Source organism: Carassius gibelio, chromosome A6 (genome assembly GCF_023724105.1).
Source record: "Carassius gibelio isolate Cgi1373 ecotype wild population from Czech Republic chromosome A6, carGib1.2-hapl.c, whole genome shotgun sequence".
In the NCBI taxonomy this organism is placed as follows: domain Eukaryota; kingdom Metazoa; phylum Chordata; class Actinopteri; order Cypriniformes; family Cyprinidae; genus Carassius; species Carassius gibelio.
This window is the reverse complement of record NC_068376.1, coordinates 27529274-27552894: the sequence shown is the minus strand read 5'-3', so window position 1 is coordinate 27552894 and position 23621 is coordinate 27529274. Positions and strand designations below refer to the sequence as shown.

General features: G+C 34.6%; 1 protein-coding gene across 1 annotated transcript in view; it reads left to right on the top strand.

The window, feature by feature from the left end:
• The window catches only part of LOC128015947 (RNA-binding protein Raly-like), a 70431-nt gene that overhangs the window by 5834 nt on the left and 40976 nt on the right, over positions 1-23621 (top strand). Inside the window, exon 2 of the mRNA XM_052600203.1 lies at positions 1516-1600. The gene's annotated coding sequence lies outside the window, so the exon portion shown is untranslated. The remainder of the gene's footprint in view (positions 1-1515; positions 1601-23621) is intronic.

Here is a 23621-nt window from a genome sequence, read left to right as displayed (position 1 = left end):
ATACCATTCATATTTGAACTTTTTTATAATTTAAAGAAGAAACCAATCCTATGTATAGTTGATATTTGAGGCTTAATACTAGAGAAAAGCAATAAAAGTTAAAACACTAAGAGTGTTTTCAGCTTTTTTATTTTCATATAAAAATGTGGCATGCAGTTGCATCAAACAATGGTATAAACATCATTCAATGTAAATTGTGATAATCGTAATTGACAATCACAATTACAGTTTCAAGGGAATTATCAACAGTTATGATTTAATTAATCGTGCAGCGCTATTTACAATGAAACACAAGCACATTGTGACCGATTCCCTGATATTTTGACCCATTTTATATATGCAGCATTTTATGTTAGAACAATCTAAACCGCAACAAACAATAACAATGCTGCAAAATAATTAACTAACTATGATCATCTAGCCCTCTATTAAACATTTTAAAATTATTTCATCATAGCTTACTCAGTGATGCTGCATTCTTGCACTGCTTGCACGGGAAGTTGTGTCAGATTGAAGATGTAACAATTTAAAATGTGACTTTGTGAAATGGACTGTCCTAAATTGTTGCTATAGTAGCATCACATTAATGCTAGAAAACCTATGCATTTGGCAACTATATTTTTTTAAATCATTATATTTAATAATTAAAATCTATTTTCACACTCATCTTGGGCATCCCTTCATGTCCCCCAACAAGCCGGTCGGGTGAAAACTTTTGAACAGGATGTAAAAAAAATTCTTATTTTGTTTTAATATATATATATATATATATATATATATAGAGAGAGAGAGAGAGAGAGAGAGAGAGAGAGATTTTTTCCATCCATTTAGCACTTCTCTTTGGAAGCAACAGAAGATACTTGCATGTTTCCTGAAAGACAAGTTGAGTACAATTTTTAAATGGCATGCATTTTGTATGATCTGTCTTATTCTGTTAAAATTATAAAAATTTTAACAGATTCTGCAAGAGGTTCTCAAACTTTCACATGCTGCTGTAGATGCCAAATTACCTTTATTTATAAGAACTGTAATTATTCAAATTCCCATCCTGCAGGGTTTGTGTTACAGACATGACGGATACATCAAACTTTGCAGATTGTAATATCACCAAGACTTAAATGAATAATTTAATGTATGCATTTAGCAGATGCTTTTATCCAAAGTGACTTATAGTGCATTCAGGGCTAACATTTACCTAACATGTGTTCCCTGTGAATTAAACCCACAACTTTGCGCTGCTGACACAATGCTCTACCACTTGAGCCACAGGAACTACTACTACTTACTCTTTTCAGTTAGACTAGTAAGAAACCACCCCCAAAAAAACAACAAAAACAACAACAAAAAAACTAGAAACTGCATAGCAACGTAAAACACAACACAATGAATGAGGCTTGCACAGTGAGACACCACTAATTTTTCTCAAAATTTAAAAATGTCTTATTATAAGAATGCACTCATGTTCAGCTGCTAAAATCCTGCTACTATAGGTATTTGCTTTGTTTTGAACCACAGGATCCCTCAAGCAGTCCAGGTCACAAGCGCTGGGACCAAGCAGCATATCCGCATCTGTCTCCTGGTCACAAAAGAGATCTGAGAGGTATGTGCAAGTCTCTACAAACATAGATTTAGCAATGTTTGATCTGAGCGGAGGTGTTAAAATTCAGCGTTTATACTGACAAATGCAAAAGTTATTTTATTTGCAGAACTCTCATTGGTTACAAAGCAGCACGCATGTTCTCTGCTAATACTGGCAGGGGATTTTAAAGCCACTGGAGATTTTTACATACACATAAGGGCTGGTTGACACAGAATTTTTTTTTGCATTCTTCTATGTGTCCTTTTAATTATTTTTGATTACTGTGCTTTTTCCCACTACTTTCTCATGCATGAGCATCACGTTTTTAAAGGGTACACAACATACACAGTTTCACCTAATCTCATGTTAATCTTGAGTACCTATAGAGTAGTACTGCATCCTTCATATATCCAAAAAGTCTTTAGTTTTATCATATTTATAAAAGAAAAATACAGCTTTCCGATTCTTTCCGGAAAAAGTCGAGCCTCTGGAGGCGTGCCGTGAGCAGAGCTAAAATACTGATGTTTTGTGTGGTTTCCATTAACATATATTCACTTATGTGCTGATTTCCAACAAAATACAGAAATCTGATGCAGTTGTACTTACATGAATGGGGTCTTTTATCACAGGGACGGCCCCATGTTTTAATGGCAAACAATGTGCAAATCCAGCATCAACTTGGGCCTTGTTTATAAAAACATTCATCACTCAAATGACCAGAACACACAAACGCACTTGATACACTCCGTTGCTGCCCCGGAAAAACAAACTGCATCCACTCTTCATGTAAAACTGGGTTCTTGGGGAAGCTGAACACTGTAAACTTTCCCTCACATCCAAAAACGTACTTATTTGGAGTCATTCTCAAACAAATCCTATGCAGCGCTGCCGATGCTTTTGAAGCACGTTGACATCATTAGAGCCACAATCAAAAAAAAAAAAAACAGCCGAAACTTGTACCAACCCAGAAGTAAGATTTTCGGCACATAAATTCTCAGTCATTCTTCTAAATTATTTTTTAAAACTTTGGCCATGTTTAGCATGAGAATCCATCTCTTTAACACTGTGAACAACTCTGAATACACGAAACACCATTGTGCCCCCCCCCTTAAGATACAGAAAAGTGCACATTTTTTTAAATGCGTCTCAAGACCCTACCTTCTTGTGCAAGTTCTTTGCATTTTTGAAGCAAAAACATATCCTTTCTGAATGTCCTCTAATACTTCTAAAAACTGATTTGACTGAACTTTTGTAGTTAGATGATTTTGTTTAGTCAGTTTATGCTGTTTTCAGCAGGTCTTCCATCATTGGTTTTTCACTGTTGTGCTCTGTGATGTTTTTTTTTTTTAAAGCATTAAAGGGGTCATATGAAGCTATTTCAAGTTTTCCTTTCTCTTTTGAGTGTTACAAGCTGTTTGTGAATAGATAAGATCCCTAAAGTTGCAAGACTAAAGTCTCAAACCCAAAGAAATCCTTGCCCAAAGAGGTCCTTGCCCTCCTAAAACACCTCATTTAAACAGGCCCCCATGTCTACGTCATGATGTGTTGGAAGATTTGAATAACGCTGCCCAAATGTTTACGCAAAGAAAGAAGATGTAACTTTTATCCTCGCTGTAGTATTGTTGCCGCCGCAGCCATGTCGTGGGGATGCTGTGTGTTTTGATGTGAAAGCGAATATACCTTGTTTGGCCTTTCAAAAGAGGACACAACTAGAAATCAGTGGTTAAGTTTTATTTACAACACTGTTCCGGAACAGTTCAACCCAAATATTCAGAGTATGCAGCCCATTTTACCAAGGACTGTATCCTGAACCTGGGAGAGTAGCCTACAATGCCGGCTGATGCTAAATTTCTCATCTTCATCATATTGTCTGAAACCGAATACATTTTCAGAATTTTTTAATTTGGGGGTGAACTGTTCCTTAAAAATGTTCAAGTAGTTAAATATCAGAAAACCAGACTGTTCAAATCATTCACAGACAGAAGTTGTTTCTCTGTGGCTAAAAAAGTGCTCTTTGCAAAGCCTAGGGCTTTCACAGAGACAGGTGTTATATCTCAGGACACCTATTTCAGCGATATCTGTCAGATACAGTAATAAGTACATTTTATAGGTGTTATTAAAAACATTACTTACAGCACCTTTAAAATTTTATAACCAAGGTACAAGGACAAGAAATATCACAAATTAGATCTTTAATATCTCAGTTGTTTCAGCTATACAGTGGACAGAGATTAAAAGAAGTGCAAACCGAGATTGTTGCTAAAGTTTCCTCCATTGGGGCATTCACAATCTAAAGTCTTCACTAGAGTTTCGAAAAAGATAATAATAAGTGCTCAGATTACCAAAGTCTGTGAACTTTAAAGCCCAAACTGTCTAAACTATGCTAGATATTTATTATTACATGTACAGTTGTCTCATTTGTCTCCTGATACATTTTAAGAGAGACACCTGAGACTAATTGTATATTCTGAGCAACCTCTAAACAATAAAGTTGTCCTTTTGGAGAGTTTCATTTTAATAATATAGCATGCATACTGTAAATAGACTGTGTATAGACTGAAGTGGTATTTTGTCAATTAGATTTTGTGTTTATAATGTCTGTGTGATATCTGTAAATTTGAAGCAAATTAAATTTTGATATTTTCAGTGCATGTATGTAAAATCATTCTTCATTCTGTCACTTAACAGCAAACAATCTTGCAATCTGGGGAATATGATTTGCAAATGTGTTTTGAATGTGGGTGGGCTGAATATTTTTAGACGAACTGAGCTAAATGTGGCATGAAAGTCTTGAATGAGCATTAATTAGAGGAAACACTGCAACAAGGTCGGCCTCGGTTTGGCATTTTAGACAACAATGACTGGAACGAGGATTTTGATGAAAATGTTTTGAATAGTAAATGTGCATCAGAGATGTGGCGAGCAGATCCCGGCAGTGATTTGAGCATCTCTTCCTAATCAGCACTAGCTAAGAAAGGGCATGTGAATTACAGATGCAGAATTTCATGAAAATGTTATTCATGCGCTCAGATATGTAAAATACCGACCGTGATATTGGCCGGGGAGCATGGCGAATCATGCTTACTGAGAAAGAGAGAGGAGGTTAAAGGAAACCATGCACCGCTTCACTTTAAGTTAAATTAGCAGTCTGAATTCAGTCATATCTACAGAAGAAAAGACAACAAGTTCTTTTGAAGTCAATTTCATGAGCTATTTCCATCACCTGCCTCACCAGGACTGCAATTAGGCTCATGCTTTGCAAATCAGACCCAATTATGTGCGTTCAGTAAAAGCACTTTTTTTTTGAGTAAGAACAAAATGAGCTTGCAGTGAATATATCTGATGTGTTTCATGGAAATGAGTAAGCCTGTCCTTGGAACACTACCCACATGGGGAGCCATGTCCAGAAGTTAAATTGCGATTTTGGGGTTGGGCAAAAGCATTATTATGAACTCTACCGTTCACAAGTATGCAGTTAATGGGATGTTTAAGAAATTTTCTTCTTTTTTTTTTCAGCAAGAATACATTAAATTATATTTATAATGTTACAAAATATTTCGATTTCATGTATGTTTACAGTAAAATAGAGCACTTTTTGCATTAAAATGGATGGAAAACTTTTGTTCCCTGTAAATATTTGACAGAAAATGAACAGCCCTCCTTTAAAAAGCTAACTAAAATAAGCAAGTAAATATGTAATATGCAAATATTATCAAAGTCTATATGGCACAGTATGTGTCGGCATGGCTCAGTTTAACCCTGGCCTGCGGCTTGTTTACAGATGTGGTTTTGTTCATTGTACAAAGCTCATGATAGTGGTCAATATTGCTAGATGAAGAGAACATTCATGTGATGAATGAAATTCCAGTGAGCTTTAAGCCAAGTCATCTGTTTTTTATATATTGCTGTGTGTTTTTCTATCAATAATAAATGTTATTTTCCTGCAGCATTCGCTGAAAGGAATATTTTCTATATAAGGCCTGACCTCTGACATGAGTTATGGGTTAATTTAGGCGTCCTCTGTGTGTGTGTGTGTGTGTGTGTGTGTGTGTGTGTGTTTGGTGATGTATTACACAGACACCACACAGCCGCTATCTCTCACTCTTTGCACCAGCTTGTCTAAAAAAAACAGAAAACAGAAAATAATTTTAATGAAGTATTAAACATTCTGGCACCTAAGGGGAAATGCTCCAAGTGTTGAACTCTATAATAAGGACATAATTTTCAAAAATATTTGCTGTATGGCCCCTTTTCTCAAGTCTGTGGTGACGCATTTCAACGGCCATCAGCTTTTTAAATTTGTTTACAGTTGTTGATATTTGCTTTTCTTTAAAAAAAAAAATTATGTATATTTATATAACTATGCATTGTATTATATTATCTTTGCATAAAAATAAACACTAATGAGAGCAACCTCTGAGCAACAAAACACAGCAGAAATGCTATAACATGCAACAGTGGCTTACAATACAGGCTGAAAGCTGTGATTACATTTTGTGTGATAAAACTGAGATGTATTTTCTATGCTGTATCTAGCTTAGTAAATGCATTAATGCCAAGCTCAGGTGATGCACATTGGTGTCAGGTTCTATAGTTCATGAGTCTTTGCTTTAGCCCTCCATGCCGGCTCAAAATGATCTACTATATTATCTCACCTGAGATCCTCGCTCACTCCTCTTCTGACCAGAGTCTGTTAACTCTGTTAGACCATCATTTACCATATTATCTCTTGTTTGCTGACACTTTGCTGCTACAATATGATGTCTGACAAGACTTTTCCCACTGCATGCCAAAGACCTTCAGTCTATTGCTGCTGCTTTTCAGTTCTTAAAACCGTAAGTCAGACATGTATTCTATATCACGTGTATTTTGACTAGGGAGATATTTATCATGACTATAAGGCAAGATTAAATAAATATTTTTAATAATGTTTCTAGGTATACAAACAAATGGTTGAAATGTATTTATTATTATTTATTATTACTTGTATCATATGTTTTAATATAAAAATATAGGCAATTTTCTAAGTAAGTTTTGAGTATACATTTATTTAAATTGTCCAAAATATTTGTATTAAAAATTTTCTAAGTGTATTTTAAGGTTGGCTTCTTTTTTCCTTTTTTATTTATTTATTTATTGCCCTTTGAAGTACATCTTGTATTTTTTATTTATTTATTATGAAGCCTTAACGAAAAAATATTTTAATTTTGAAAATAAATAATTCTTTAAGCTGCACAGTTTAAATACTTATACATATTTGTGTGTGTGTGTGTATGTATGTGAGTGTGTGTGTGTGTGTGTCTATATATTTAAAATAGATTTTAGCCAGATTTAAAAGGGAAGTGAAGTTTTAATTTTAGTAACAATCTTGTTTAATATTTTGTTAGTTTGTGTATAATGTTCTAAATAGGTTGGGAGGGCTGAGGATGTACAGTATAGAGGTTAAAACACAATGCTTCAGTATCGAGTCTTAGTTTCTCTGTTTTTGACAGATTTTGTGCTGGCACGGCCCGTCATATCCCATCATGCCTTTCGTCTTGTCATTGTGTCATCTTGTCTGAACCAATTTGGCAAAGAATGAAGCATTACAAGCTTATATTGTGCATGAAATAAAAGCTTGCTTTGCCATCTACATTATGGAACATGTTGGAAGCCCACTGTTGTCAGTCAGCTTCAGCAGGGCTCAGAAGTACACAATCCCTCAATTTTCTCCAATATCTCTGGCTCAGGCCTAATCAGGCATGACTGATCCTTGAATCATTTACAAGAGGAACCGTTCCATAGCGTAGAATTCTGTTTTTTCGCCTGCTTGATTCTGCCATCAAACAACACGCTCAGATGAAGACAGACCCCTGAAAGTTTAACATCCACAAGAGTCTTAGGTAAAAAATGATGCATCAGTGTTCATTTCTCATCTTTGGCACACAGATTCATTTCAAGGCTATTCACCAAATGAGACGCATATTGAGCTTTAAGATCTCTTCTCTTTAGGAGCATGAACCCTGCGACTTCCCATCTCCGCTGTGTTCTGTCTGGTTGTTAACCAGAAGACTTACAGGGTCATTCCTCTTCTGCAGTTCATTTTGAAGTCTGCAACTCATAAATATTTAATATGATTTCGTTGAAATTTAAGGAATATTTCTCTAAAATGGTATATCAGACTTTCAGTTATATGATCTGGTCATGCTCAGACACCTAAAAGTTATAATGAATAATAAAGTATAATTGACTGAACATGACTGAGCATATTTTTGATATTAATGTGTTATATGAATATTAGATATATTATCCCAAAAAATGCATTAACATTAAGTAATAAAAAATGCTCTAGTCAATCTCAGTCAGTTAAACATTTCAATTATGGCTTAATTTTTTACAAAATATGCCAAAAACAAAGGTCACGAATGAATTTTTAGTTTATTTTTTTGTGAAGATAACAAAAGTGACAGAAAAAATCATATTTACCCATTAAAACGTTTTTTTTTTTTTTTTTTTTTTTAAGTGACTTTTTGATTTCCATCAAAAAAAAAAAGTGAATAAATGTTTTTATCCAATATGTTTAGACATAGATTATGAGGACATAAATGAACAGCATAATAGGAACAACCCATCTGTGGTTTGACTGACTGGGGTAGTTTACATTTGGTTTCTGTAGGTAAAATGTGTGCAATTATGAACAGATAGTATAAATTGTGTAATTTTGAGTAAATTGGACATCTGCAGCTCAATCATAAATTGATTTAGGAATAGAACATTACATCAGTGCAGAAAAAAAAATCCCTCTGTCCTCAGGTACAGCGTGTAATCCTGGACGAGAATGAGTGTGTGTTACTGTCCTGTTATCATTAGTGGCTGTATCTGATAGGAAAATCACCATTTAATAGGAAGATAATGTGTCAATTAATTCTCCCTTAATGGCAGTGGGGGGAAAAGTGAAAAGAAATGAAGATAATTGTGTTACTTTGGGCTCAGCTCCGTGTCAAAGTCATCCAAGTCATGTGTTTCTGCTGCTGTCTTGAGTGCTGTTAATCAGATAGACATGTTGATTTATTTCCTTCTTTATGCATTGCAAAAAAAAAAAAAAAAAAGCTTCAGTTAATACCAGAGGCACGTCTAGCTGCTGCTCAATCAGTTAAAGCATCCTTGTTTTATATGTCCCTTTTCACTTCACTTCACTTTTTCAACTTTTAAATAGAAGCATACATAAAACAATTGTTAATTTCGTTAACAAAAACTATGACAGAATATATTTGTTGAGGACCATTTTCACGACCAAGATGAGACGACACAGACATCAAACACTGTAACAATGTCAACATGAAATGTCATTGATGAAAAATAGGAGATTAAAATGTATTTAAATAAAACTCTCTTTATGCAAATGTATATTTTCTTTAAAGAAAAAAGAGAGGAGAAAATATATAGACTAAATGAGTTTCAAGACCTTGTGGCGCAACAGTAGCGTGTCTGACTCCATATCAGAAGGTTGCATGTTCAAGTCACGTCGGGGCCTAGTAGTTAGAGAGTTTGACTCCTAACCCTAGGGTTGTGGGTTCGAATCTCGGGCCAGCAATACCATGACTTAGGTGCCCTTGAGCAAGGCATCGAACCCCTGACTGCTTCCCGGGTGCAGCAGCATAAATGGCTACCCACTGCTCCGTGTGTGTGTGTGTGTGTGTGTTCACTGCTCTGTGTGTGTGCACTTTGGATGGGTTAAATGCAGAGCATGTATTCTGAGAATGGGTCACCATTCTTGGCTGAATGTCACGTCACACTTTCACGGTTTTTAACGTTTGGGTTGCCAGATGTTAGTTTAAATCCCCCTTTTGTCTATTCAAACGGGAAAAAAACCTGCCACTACCTGGCACCCTGAAGCTTAAGCAATGCATGAAGAAGAAAATAGTGCTGAAGAGCTGAAGACATCAACAAACATGTAAATCGGAGGTTAGCTATCTCCATTGAGATTTTCTGCTCAAATGAACGTGTAATACAGGCAATCTGTGGTTTTTACATGGTTGTTTGTGCTGTATAAATCTGCCAGCAAACCCTTATAATAAATCCAATTTAAACTGTAATAAATCCAAACATGGGTCTTGACCATTTTGTTTGAGGTTGCTGAATAGTCTTTTTTGTTGCTGTTTTATGAAATGCTGTTTGAATTATTGGAATTAAAATAAGGAATTTCACTGTAGCTTTTGAGTTTTACCAATTGTTAATTTATGCGATAATTTAATCAACTAGATGAGGTAAGTAATCAATATGTATGAGCTGACATTTTCATTTGTTCTTATAGGGGAAAGTGCAATGACATTTCTCAAATAATAACAATCACGGTCAATAATCACCAGTGTATTTTGAGAAAAAATAATTGTGATGATCAATTTAACCATTATGACTTAAGTTTTCATTAAATAAAACTCCCAGTGAAATTCCCAGTAAAGGTTAGAAGAGTCTAGCAATCACACTTAAAAACAGATGTAAGTATTGATTGTTCCTTTCTACATAATAGTTCTCCTTTTAAAATCCACATAAGGTGGACCACGGTCAAAAGGTCTTGAGCTTTATGGACATTGAAATGGTTTCTTGGTGTAATTATTCTATTCTTTTCCTCTTGAATAGATGATTGGTTACTTGACCCTTGGAGGTCTCCGTTCTGAGTGGTTCCTTGAAAAGCATCCTTTTGAATGAGGCTCACGATTAGTACAGCAGCCTTTCATTACATTAAAATACACAGTGAACAAGAGAGCGGAAATTGAATTTAATTCAATTCTTATATATATATATATATATATATAAAATCTAATGGTTTCAAAATCTCAATATCTGCTTCCATAAAATGGCTGAAGGTGAAGCTTCAGAACTAGTCAAAGGGAATTTCTTGCTAGATGTTAATATGATTATTGAAGCTTAAGCATTTTGAATTTGTACAGGCTTAGAGATGTACAGATGGGATGTTAATGACATTTTTCTACATTCCTTGCTTGAGTTAATTACAAATAGTGATCCTTCACCTTATGAAATCATTCGGCATCTTTGAAAGCTTGCTATAGTCTTTTGATTTCCAGCGCTGTTAGTTGAATGTATTTTTGAGCGAGACTTGAGAAGTTTCTGCATAAAATCGTAACATCTCAGTGGAGCATATTTTCATTCTGATAAATCTGAGCGTAATCCAGCTAGCACATCTTGTACCCTACAGCATTTACACTTAGCCTCTTTTAATGAGTGTCTCTAAGGGTTTCCACTAATCCTGGTTAATCTCCTTTAATGGTGTGATGTATCCAATAACCAGTTCAGCCTGCAGGACCTGATAGCCAGAGGGTCTGAATACTGGACCACAAACATGAGGAACATTGGAGAGATCTTAAACATTACATACACAGCTGTCATCTGGGGAAATCATTCATGTGCATTGAAAACGAGCTTGGAGAAGGTGGATAGTCCTGATAGACATGGATATGCCGTGGGTTTGAAATTTTAGATATCCATTTTAGATGTTGAGACGGGTGTAAAAGCAGCATTTTGGTTTGGCGAGCATGGTCCTGTATGCTTTTCCAGAGCTACTGGCCAGACAGCAACATAGTGTTGCCCAGATCCTGCCCACATCTGGCCCATGTGAAACCCATGAGGGCCAGATTCGGACTGACACTGGTTGTTGTCTGGGGTACTAGACATCTCTAGCTTCCAAAAAAAGCTGCATGAGGTTCACTTTTCACTCTGCCTCGTTCGACTGTCTCTGATGATATGTCATTGCTCATTTCTCCTGCCGAGGCTTCTGTTGCTCAATTAAGGCTTTAAGTCAGGATGTCAGGCATGCCTCTGCTGAACCTTAAGCACTGAATGACACTCGGAGACGACTTGGCACATATTATTGATACCATAATTGATAGGCGCTGCCTGTATGAAGACACCTTTGAAAAATAATGAGCAAAACTGTTCATGTCAGACGCTTTATTTAGTGGTTCTTCACACCCTTTTCAGTGGCTCCAATTGAGATGTCACTGCTGTCTTTCATACTGTCCTATGACTTGGACTGAAGTCTAAAATGCAATCTTGACCCATTTATGAGCTCTTGTCAACTGAAAACCCACAGTTGGCTTCGCTTCTAGGCTATTTTGGCTTTGCTAATGAAGCAAAAGGCCCTGGAGGTGCTGTTTTATCGTGCGTGTTCTACGCGTTGAGCGTGAATTTGATAACTGAGTCATACATTTAAATTAGACTTTATGGAAATCAACATCTAAGTGACGGATTCAGAACAGAGCCTCATTAACTTTTCTCTTTAGATCTCAGTCCCACACTTAAAAATAAAGGTTTTAGTAGTTAACAGAGTTAACACAGTCTGATGCCTGGAGAATGTTTTTATTTTTATACGATACGATGCCATTACAGAATGTTTTTAAGCTCTATGGTACTTAAAAAAAAAAAAAGAAATCAAGTGGGCCTTTGCTAAAGGAGTGAACTGATCTTTGAAGGAGAGGGTTTTTTAATGAGATTTTTTCTTCTTTTTTTTATTCAACAAGTCATGCAAATTGACATCTGGATATTTTTTTTCCAGCAGAGAGTTAGGGTGACCTTGACTCCGACTGTTTGTCAGTGTTGGGGAGTAACTAGTTACATGTAACGGCGTTACGTAATTTAATTATAAAATAAATGTAACAGTAATCAGTTACAGTTACTAAGAAAAAATGAGTAATTAAATTACAGTTACTTATGAAAATTTTAATGATTACAAAGAGGATTACATTTGAATATTTACACATCCACATACAGCTTATTTCCTTCCCAAATTGCACTAAGACATATGGCCCATGATCTCCGTGACGAGGAGAACACATTCGTAGAATTCAATCATAAAAATGGAATTCAGCCTATAACGCGGACGAAATGTGCCACATTTTGGATGAATAAATCAAAAGTAGGTCAGTACACTTGAATAAAAACGCGATATGGACAGGTCTCTGTGAATATTAAGCCGCAAAAAGAATGAATATGAATCCTGCACGTTCTGCGTGTCTGTGGAAATCAGGCGCTGACTGGACATCGGGAGAACCGGGACTGTTCCCGGTGGCCTGGCAGACGATTTGGCGCTCTACTTTAATATTGTTATTGCAAGCCGAATATACTAAAGCGATTATTTCCGAATCCGCCATTCGATAATTAAATCTCTAATAAATCATGAATCGGTTAGTCGTGACTGGCAATGGTTTGGCTCGCGCGCTCTCTGCGCCTCCGCCGAACAGTTTGGATCAGACTCCGAGTAATCAATGCGAGAGAGAGAGACCGGAGTGAACTGTGTAAGCGCACAGCTGGAGCAGAGAAGCGACACTTCTGTTCAGGGTTTCAGGTGCAGGTCAGTTTCATCTGTAAATATGCTAATGTACTGTAGTATTGTCTTTGTTAACTTAGTCAAGCAGCAGCACATTGCTCACACTCACTCAAAATACTGTATAAACGACGTCATTATTATCTATTGTAATGTTACAGTAGTAATTTAGCAGACAAATCATCATATTTTATCATAGGTTTAGGGGGAGCTAGTGCATACAAAAACACAACCCTTAAGAAAATTAATGTAGCTTATGGTATGGTAGTCCTACTAACCGTGGTTTAACCATGGAATTTGTAGTAAAAATAAATACAAGTGGTAATTAATTCGCCAAAAAAAAAAAAAATTGCACTTACAAAACATGGTAAAAGTCAAATAAAAATCTTCAGTATTAAAGTAATGAGAGAGATGGATGGATAATGGAAGTGAAGTGAAGTTCAGGAGAGAACTCTTAATTACGTTGCAGGTCCCCCAACCTAAGGATTCAAATCTTTTTCATGTCAGGTCCATAAAAAATTGGGTTGTCCATGTTTCAGAATTGATGGTGGGTGTAAGAGTGTGAGATTTCCCAGCCTATTTTTTTTCCCAGTCCGCCCCTCATGAAAATTAATCTCTAGAACTGCTCTGAGTCACTTCATGAGCATTTTTTACTTATTTTGAGAAACTATCATCATATCACATACAAAGAGACAGCAGTGTTTCAAAAAGACATTAATGTTTCAGGAGTTTAGTACACAAAATAGGACACATGCCGTAGAGAGATAACCGTATTTGAGTTGATGTATATATGCTTTTATTTTTTTTTTATTAACTATTTTTCCCCAAACCATTGTTAGATGCAGTTAGATGCCTGTAGTTATGCAAAGATTTGGTTTCAAAAACAGTACCTATAAACTATTTCTTTTGATTTTAAATCTGCATCGAACTTCAGATCAATCTCATTAAAGTAAAAGGCAGTACTAAAGTCTGATTGTGTGGTGGATGTGTTCAAATGTGATCATCTTAATTCAAGTGATGAAGGATGGTGAAAGTCTGACAGTATTCAGCACTACTTCAAGGTTAAACCTGCATGGTGTAAATGGTTGAAGATGATTAACAGTTGCAAATAAACATTCATAAGAAATTTATACAAGTAATCGAAAAGTACTCAAAAGTAATTAGTTACATTACTTTTTTAAAGTAATTAAAAAGGTTACACTACTATTACATTTTAAATAGGGTAACTTGTAATCTGTAACCTATTACATTTCCAAAGTAACCTTCCCAACACTGCTGTTTGTTAAGATGAACTATTGTGCCGGTGTCCTTTCAGCAAATTTCAAGTGTTCAGATCAGCTAGAATATTCAAAAACAGTTAGCATCAGATTAGAGGAACAGAGTGATCCAGACGAGTGCCGGTGGCAAGTTCTGACACTAAAATGTCACAGGCCTAGGGGTACGGAAATGTGGATGGTGATGTATTTTTAGGTTTGCGAGTCAGAATTAGCACTTTCCTTCAGCGAGATGTGGAAATACAGGGCCGCTGATAAGAGACTGCACTTGCTGCACTCTATGTGGGCTTTTATGTTTTATTGTCAATTATGTTTGAGGGAAAGGCAGGTATATAGTCACCTCACCATATGGCTGTCGGAAATGGAATTGCTGTGTGGATGTCACATTCACTGCCATAACTGGATTTGTTCAGCCTAGCAGCTTGCAGAGATGCCCTCCCTTTGGCCTCATACACCTCTTAAAGAGAGTCAGAATCCATGTGAATGTTTGGCTGAATGGATTTCAGAGGCCACTCCGCATATATCTATCTCCACAGCCCTCATATTGCCTTCATGACAGCTGCACTAAAAATGACTTTACCAATTTTATCTTCATGAGACATGAAGGATAGCGATCTAATTCACCAGTATCACTGCATTGGATTGTATCTGATTGTATGAAAGAATAATATTGCTGAATTTTAATGTAACAGATCAAAAATAAACGTTCTGTCATTTACTCTAAAATTCTGTCTGTTCCTAGAAAGCTGTCATTTGACTTTAGAAGACTTAATAATATATTTTATTATTATAAATAATATGGACTTTAATAGTAATAATGTTTTTTTTTTTTTTCTTGACAACCTCAATCTATATTTTCCATACACTTTTATTGTCAGAAAGATTGTCATTTTGGTTTGGAAAATATATATATATATATATATATATATATATATATATATATATATATATATATATATATATATATATATATATATATATAAGAATCATTTAAACATTTTAATTTTAGGCAAAATTATTGCTTCTGTAATTTCTTTTTCATTTTTAAAGGCATTAACATTTTAGTGGCTAGACATTTCTGCTAGTTTCAGTTATTCTTACGAAGTCATTTTCCTTTTTTTTTTTTTTTTTTTACTTTTAATTTTTGGGTTTTTCAAATTGTTTTTTGCTTGTTTCAAGGAGGGAATGACTGCAGACCCATTTGTACAAAATTACTAAAGTATGTATTTTTTATTATTGTTTTAGATTCTTAATGTCGGCCTGATCATAAATATGTTAGTGTTTTATTTTATTTTTTTACCAAGATAATGTATAAAATATTATATACGGTTTCATTATATTAAGGGATATAGATGTAGCTTGTCATGGAAATTTAGTTTTATAAAAAAAACAAAAAGCAAAAAAAATAAATAAATAAGACATGGAAGTCGATTAAAAATACTAAATTAGTTCATACATCATCTTTCCATCAACATGCTCTTTCTGCTTCACTCTGTAGCTCAGTTTTCTGTTTCTCTATAGGCCACATTTCTTGTAGGCAATGCATCTTAATGATTAAGACCCTGGGTGAAACACATTTAACTTGGGAGTGAAAAGCAGCATTGCTCATGGAAAGTGTACTGCCAAATAGCTTATACAAATAATCAGATGTTTTCAGCCCATCCATAGAAGCATCAGTCTTCTCTTTTATTGAATTCTGTGTATTCAGTTGGACTTCAAGGACATAGGCATTCTGTATAGCATTTCTTTTACAAGACACATCATTGATCCGCAGTTCTGTGTTTGCTATGAGCTGTAACCGGTATGGCTTGGCAGTGTCTTGCAGTACAACTTCCAGAAGCATCTTTAGTTATTATTATTATTATTTCATTTCTAATTGTTCACAATCTTTAAAGAGGTATATGCATTTGTGTTTGTGCATGTATGTGCACCGAATCAGCATGTATTTGTGCATGTATGTGTGATGAAGGTTATCTGATTATTAAAATTTTGCATTAAACTGCAAACTATTGTCTTAAGAAAACGTGATGCAACCCAGAAATCATCTCCATGTTGCTAGGATGCTCTGATGGTTTGCCAAATCTATGTGATATTCTGGTCTGTAGAAATGCCTCTGGTCTGTGGAATTTTTGGCTTGTTTTATGGTCTGCCAGGAATGTTAAGCCTGAGGTTTATTAAAACTAACCATTAACAATAGTGAATTTTGTTGGTGTGTTTGTATGGAAGGAGGTTTGATACTATTTATTTCTTCTATTTTTATTTTACACTGTAAAAATAAGATGTTTGTATGTTTAAGTAAGTTAAGTATGTTTAACCAGATATTATTTCAGTTTTTCTACTTTATATTTTTATGTTTAATTGAATGTGTTACTTGCTGTTTCTTTGTAATAAATTGCTAAACGTGCTAGCAATTTTCTGATTGATTGACTGATTTCTTCAGTTTAGTTGTTTATTTTAAATAATTTTATGTGGTAGTAAAATAAAATGAATAATTAAATGTATTACTATAATTAGAATCAACTTTGGGAATAATAGGAAAATGAATATTACATAATACAAAATAAATATTACATAAAACATGGATGCATTGCAGTAAAAATAAACATTTATTTCATTTAAAATCATGTCACAATGCAAAAGGTTCCTTAAACAGGCTTAATTTTTTATGGAAAATATATTTTGTTATTACGTTTTCTTTAGATTTTTGGAGTGAAATATGATCCAAGCATGTTTCTGACATGTTTCACCCAGATGCTGGTATGTGCGTGAGCAGTGGATCAAGTGAGAGAGAGACTTATTGTGTATGTGAGTGAAGAGTGTGATTTAGTCTGAGGAACTGGTCCAAGTCATGTAATCTTGCCCTGTGTGTATTTGTGAGTCTTTGTGAGTGTGTATGTGCAGTACATAGTTGAAGAGGGCTTAACAGATTGCTTGCCCATTGAGGTCTGACCTTTACTGTCAGTAGAGCACTATAAACCCCAGCGCTGTGCCCTACAGTCAGGCAGAATACTAACTAGGCCAAGGCCAGCTGTGCTTGCCATATCTCTTTGCCCAAGGTGGGTATGTGAATCTGAAGATTTCACAGCCACGTCAATGTAATGTGGAGAATTTGAGGGGCCTTTGAACTGCCCCGAAGGATAACCTCCTGACAAAATAAAATCTAGTTTTCATCACACAGGGAAGATGGATCAGAGCACTGAGACAGAAAGTATGGACTGGAACTGACCACTGAAAAATCCCAAAACAATGGAAAATAACGAACTGGCTTTGGAAAACATAAGTTCTGATTAAGAATGGTTCAGAAAGGTTGACTAATTGGTTAGTGAGACAAAATGAAAGAGCAACACATTTCGAGGTAACACTTTATTTTACAGTGTCCTGGTTACAACTTACTTACTGTATCAATTATAGTAAAGTATGCATAATTGCATGCAACTAGTACTAAACCAAACCATAACCCTTTCACACGTAAATGTTATTTATTAATATTACTCAATAATTAAACTTACACACTGTAAGAAGGGCACCTTAAAATAAAGTGTAACCCATTTGACTTTTGTAATTTTATAGAATATTTCTATATACAGGAAAAAATTATGATTATAGTTTTTAACATAAATATTTGTCCGTTTTACATTTAAAAGTTGTGCTTAGCAAATATCTATTATATATCTGCGTGTATATATTAATTATAATTATACTTAAATATAATAATATTACCATATATATTACCAATATTTTACCATATAATAGATAGATTCATAAATAATAATTCATAATTCATAATTTTTTTATTTCTTTAGTTATTTATATTTATATCTGAGAGAAATTAATCTGTTGTTTAATCATGCAGATATGCCAACAGTACTACTAGTATTTCATTTAGCAAATTTTGAATAAAGATGCATTGAAAACAGGAAATGAGTGCAACGAGAGGGGCATATGGCAGCATACCAGCATCCTAACCACCATGCATTGTGAATAACAAGGCATATTGAATCATACATTAGAATGTTAGAACAAACACATCTGTATGAATGTTATTTTCATGTCACTGTATTTTATTATTGTTCTGTTGTCAGTGCTGACAAGTTCAGATTGCGTCTGTCACACTGCAGGCTGTTTGAGGACCAAATCGTTTGAGGACTCAAAGCACTATGAGGTTAAAGTGCTGTTTAGAGTACTGGCTGTCCTCAGTTTGCCCCCTGTACAGCAGCAGCAGCAGCAAACGTTTAGTTAAACTCACAGCTTTTTAAAATCTGCCAGGCTGCACGGTGTGTATGAACATTAAAGTATCTCACTGCTTAGAGTATCTAGATGGTGAATGTGCGTGCTTTTGTGAACCAGAACTATCCCTTTAAGGAATTTCCTCAGCCAGTGGTCAGTGTCGGGTTGGATCCAGCTTTTTTTTATTCGATGCTCAATGCTCTGTTAAGCTGCGATAAAACCTGCTTTTACTCTAGGATGTTACATTGGACATGATATAAAAGTAAACTAAAAATACCATCAAAATCAAAGCCATACATTTCCACTGGGCTTCATCATTGATTTTTCCATGCCACTTGCTATCTCAGCAAATCCTCAATGGTTTGCAATGCAAATGCTGAGACAACTGTGTGTACATCATCTAAACCTCGCCAAAGCACGGCAAATATGTGATTGTAATGTGGACTCACCGGTATTACAAAGTCTGTTTGCTTTGTGCTGGGTATCAGTGCTCCACTGGAGTTCCCTGCATGTGAAGCCTTTAGTGCATATTTGCAAGGTTCAAAGACTTCCAGAAATTATGGATGTAAATGGAACAACACAAATGTGACATGAAGAGAATCACACAAGCTTCCCTCCCACTGCGAGAATCACTGTGCAGCCTGACTGTCTTTTATGTCGAATTGTAAATAAATCAGTCAGCCTTGCTTTGAGAAGTTGTTTAATGAATACAGATTAGGTGTGGAGTTTAACTGTTATTAATGCTCTGACACTGTTAAATATAGCTAAGCTTTACGGTAACAGCATCCATGAATATACATGTTAAAGCTGAATATTTTTGAATATTTAAAAAATTGAATATTATTCAATATTCGGTAACACTTTAGAATAAGGTTACATTAGTTAATGTTAGTTAACTACTTTCGTTAACATGAACTAAGCAAGAACAATCCTTCTACAGCATTTATAAATCTAAGTTCATGTTAATTTCAACATTTACTAATGCATTATTTAAATCAAAAGTTGTGCTTGTTAACATTAGTTAATGCACTGTGAATTACCATGAACTAACAATGAAAAACTGTATTTTCATTAACTAACATTAACAAAGATGAATAAATACAGTAATAAATGTATTATTCATTGTTTGTTCATGTTAATTAATACATTAACTAACATTAACTAATGGAACCTTATTCTAAATATGTATTTTGTTTTACCAAAAAAAAAAAAAAAACATTTTATTAAATATGAAATCATTTTGCTTCAACGTTATATGTATTCAAATATAATACAGTTTACTGATGATCTCAGACTTGGTATAAAAAAAGAGAGAGAGAAAGAGAAAGTATTACTTTTGTTTTCTTTTACTTTTGTTTTTTACTGAATATTTAATAATTAGTTTGTGAAAATGTCCAACTTCTACATAATGTGAATTCAAAGTTACATCTCTCGGAACATAAAAAAAAAAAAGATTTTGCCGTTGTATATCCTTGATATGTGGCCTTGCTTGCTTATTGTCCAAGAGCATCCTCTCCATTCTCACGCTCTGTGAGTGAGAGGTGCTTTCAGCACTTTTCACAGCTCCACACAGCTCCCACTCAAGACCTTGAGACTTTGGCTAATCAGATTCAGGTTTTAGTGAACACTACCTATGAAGATAATAGTGCTGTGGTGGCCTTATCTCGGATGTGTTGTCATTTGAAGGTCAGTTATATTACAGAGATCGAAAAACATTCGTTTAGAAAGAAACTTTAGACAGTTTTTACTGCATATTATTAAATAAATCCATACATTGTAAGTTATTGAAAGATTTGACAATCTCACAAAGGCATGTTCAGGTTACAGTTCACCCCCAGATCAAAAGAAACTCTTTGCTGGAGAGACATATTTTTTAATGAAAATTAATTTCCCTTTCACTCCTAAATTATGTTACTTTCTGTTAGCATACTGTTATAAAAAGGAGAATGCGGAGGGGGCCATGTTTTCTTTAAATTATTATAAAATATATAACTGTTGTGTGTGTAATTTATGCTCACCAAGGCTGCATTTATTTAATCAAAAACTTAAAAATACATCAGAATAATTGAAATAAAAAATGTGTTAAAAGTTCATCACAACCAATAAAAGTGTTTTCCATTTTTAAATATTTTAAAATGTATTTTAATTCCTGTGATGCAAAGCTGAATTTTCAGCATCATTACTGCCGTCTTCAGTGTCACATCATCCTTCAGAAATCATTCTAATATTCTGATTTGCTGCTCACATTTTTTTATTTATTATTATCAATGTTGAAAAAAGTTGTGCTGCTTAATATTTTTGTTAAAACCATGATACAGAGGGGTTTCTTTCTTCGAGATTTTGTAACAATATGATAGTCTTTACTGTCACTTTTGATCACATTAGTGCCCTTGCTGAATAAAAGTAAAAGTAATCTAAAGGTGTAGTTTGGGGTGAAATTATTAACTGACTCTCTGAGATTCACTCTAGTAGACTGGACCAGACATGCCTCTGTCTAATGTCTGTCTCGTGGACCTGGTGTCCCTTGAATGAAATTCTGTGGCATTGGCGGTTGCTTGACCCTGTGGTCATGTAGATTTTTTTGATCGGCCGAGACCTAAAAGCTCTCTGGCACACATGAGACATTTTTAGCACTGGGACAGAGTGAAAATGGGATGCTGAAGTCAAGCGCACACACACACACAAACAAACCTTTCCTTATAACTACTGTAAACATTTACCCAGAGGACAAAGAAGGGTGAGCCAAGTCTAACCAGGGTAAACCCTAAAGGTCAGAGGGCTCATGGTAGTTGTACGATCAGAATTTGACAAGCCAAAAGAGAGAGATGTTAAGTGTGTCAGTTTAAACTCTATTAGATCTCATATGTTATAATATTTGCTTTGCCTTACTGTGGTATTATTGTTTGCCTCTCTAAACTCCTCCAAGAAGCCAGCCCTGGTTGAGAAGCGTCTGGATATGGTTGTTGTACCTGCTTTGAACAACAATGAAGAATTTCACAGCTGGTCTGCAGTAGAACCGGCCAAGACACTGTTTTATTTCCTCTCCGTGTTATAGGCAGAACATTTACTGCATGACACAAGATAAAATATAGCTACCTTTTTTTACAGCTGCTAAGGCATGCCATGTTTTCATTTCATTTCTTTCCTTTCAGCTTAAAAATTTTCCCTTTCATTTAAAGTCGACATGAAAAAACAAAATGGATAAGACAGGAACATTTAAGGGCCATTTTTTTCATATACATTCCTGGTCTTTTTGTGCATGACTCATCAGTTCATGTTATTTTCAAGGAAATATAGACAAATACATACATTTCTGATAGAATATTCTATTTTACTTGGAAATATTACAGAAGTAGATTGTTATTTTGCATTGACTTTAATGTCTGTGTCCATCCACATGTTCTTTGAATATCTTATATATGCAAATATTGTCAAAACAATATTCTCTCAACGTTTGCTTTGATGTTATTGTGCAGGTCCCTCTTTTCATATAGCAGTGATATAATTTCACCACATTGATTTCTGTTTTTATCTTGGTTTGAGGAGCACATCACAGAAAAGGTTTTGTAGACAATCTCTTCCTTAGATGTTTATATACATATTCAAGTCAGTGAATCCAGTCCATATTTTGTCTTTTTTTATCTCAGGCACTGTGGTGTGCTGTCAGCCTGGAAAAAAAATATAAGAATCTACTCAGCGTGCATCAGAGAACCGCAATTCAGTATAGAGCCACCTCAGTTATGTTTGGTTCTGATTCAATTTTGGGACGCAGATTGAATAAAAACATTTCCGCAGGTTTCCTTTTAGACTTGGTGTTAGCCTTTGAAATGTCTGAAGTGGGGAATAAAACAAGCATGTAAACAGACAAAAGCTTGGTTTCAAAACCTAGTGTGCTGCCTTATTGCCTACTGTCTACATAATCAGTGGTTTGCAACAGAATGCACTCTGCATGACAGACTCCATTTAAATGATCTCATTGGAGTTTGGCATTAACATGTTGGCAAAATATTTTAACATAAGTACATAACACATACTATTATTTTAACTGAAGTATTTCTGTTGATGCTTTTTAGTGTGCATTAATGATCAACATTTCTATTGCTATCTTGAATTTCTTTTAGCTTTTTTTATGAAATAAGTACTTTTCTTCAGCAAGGATGCATCGAATTGATCAAAAGTGACAGTAAAGACATTTATAATGTTCTAAAGGTTTCAGTTTAAAAAATTAATCTGATCACTAGAACTTTCTATTTATCAAAGTATCATAACATATCATGGATATGACACTGAAGGCTGGAGAGATGATGCTGAGAATTCAGCTTTGCATCACAGAAATAAATTACATTTAGAAAAATATTAAAATAGAAAATGGCTATTTGAAATTGTAATATATTTCACAAATTTTTTCAAGCCGTTGAATAAAATAAATAGATTTTTTTTTTTTTTTTTTTTTTTTTTTTTTTTTTTTTTTTTGCCATTCCAAGATTGGCCAAGATTATATATCACAGTTCTGATTAAAAAAAATAATAATAAATTAAAAATAAAATAAACTCTTCATTACCAGTGTTTTTCAAATGATGTAACTTTGAGGTCTAAAACTGGACTATGGAGCACTCCTACAGTATAATGAATTAAAATCCTGTCTAAATAGACAGCTCACTGTTTTTTTTGGAACAGAGCGAAGAAAAGGAAGAAAAGGCAAGAATGTCAAGTGCAAAGAACATAGAATGGATATTTAATGAAATGTTCAGCATATTCAGAATCCTTCAGAATTAAAATGCTGCTACTTCAGCAAAAGAAGACATCAGCAGATATGTGAAAGTGAGTGTGTTCATCTAACAAAGAGTTTCCTAAACACAACTGTCAGAGCACCAGAGCTGTGATTGATTCTTCTGTTAATGCTTCTGCTTTATTAAAAAAGAAAAGGCAGATTTATGTTTATTAATGTGAAAATTATTCTTATTAAGTTTGGTTAAATGGACCTTTTTTTTACTGTCAATCTGTTAATGCATGTTATATTTGGATTTAAAAATAGATATCTGCCATTTTCATTTATTTATACAGCATGTTTCCTGTTAGTCAAACTGTTTTGTAAATTGTGGTGGATATAATCTCATTTCTGATCAGATGAGCCACTTTCAAATTCATTATACACACACACACACACACACACACACAGAGATATATACATCATGAGCCATGCTGCACTGTTGCTTGCTGT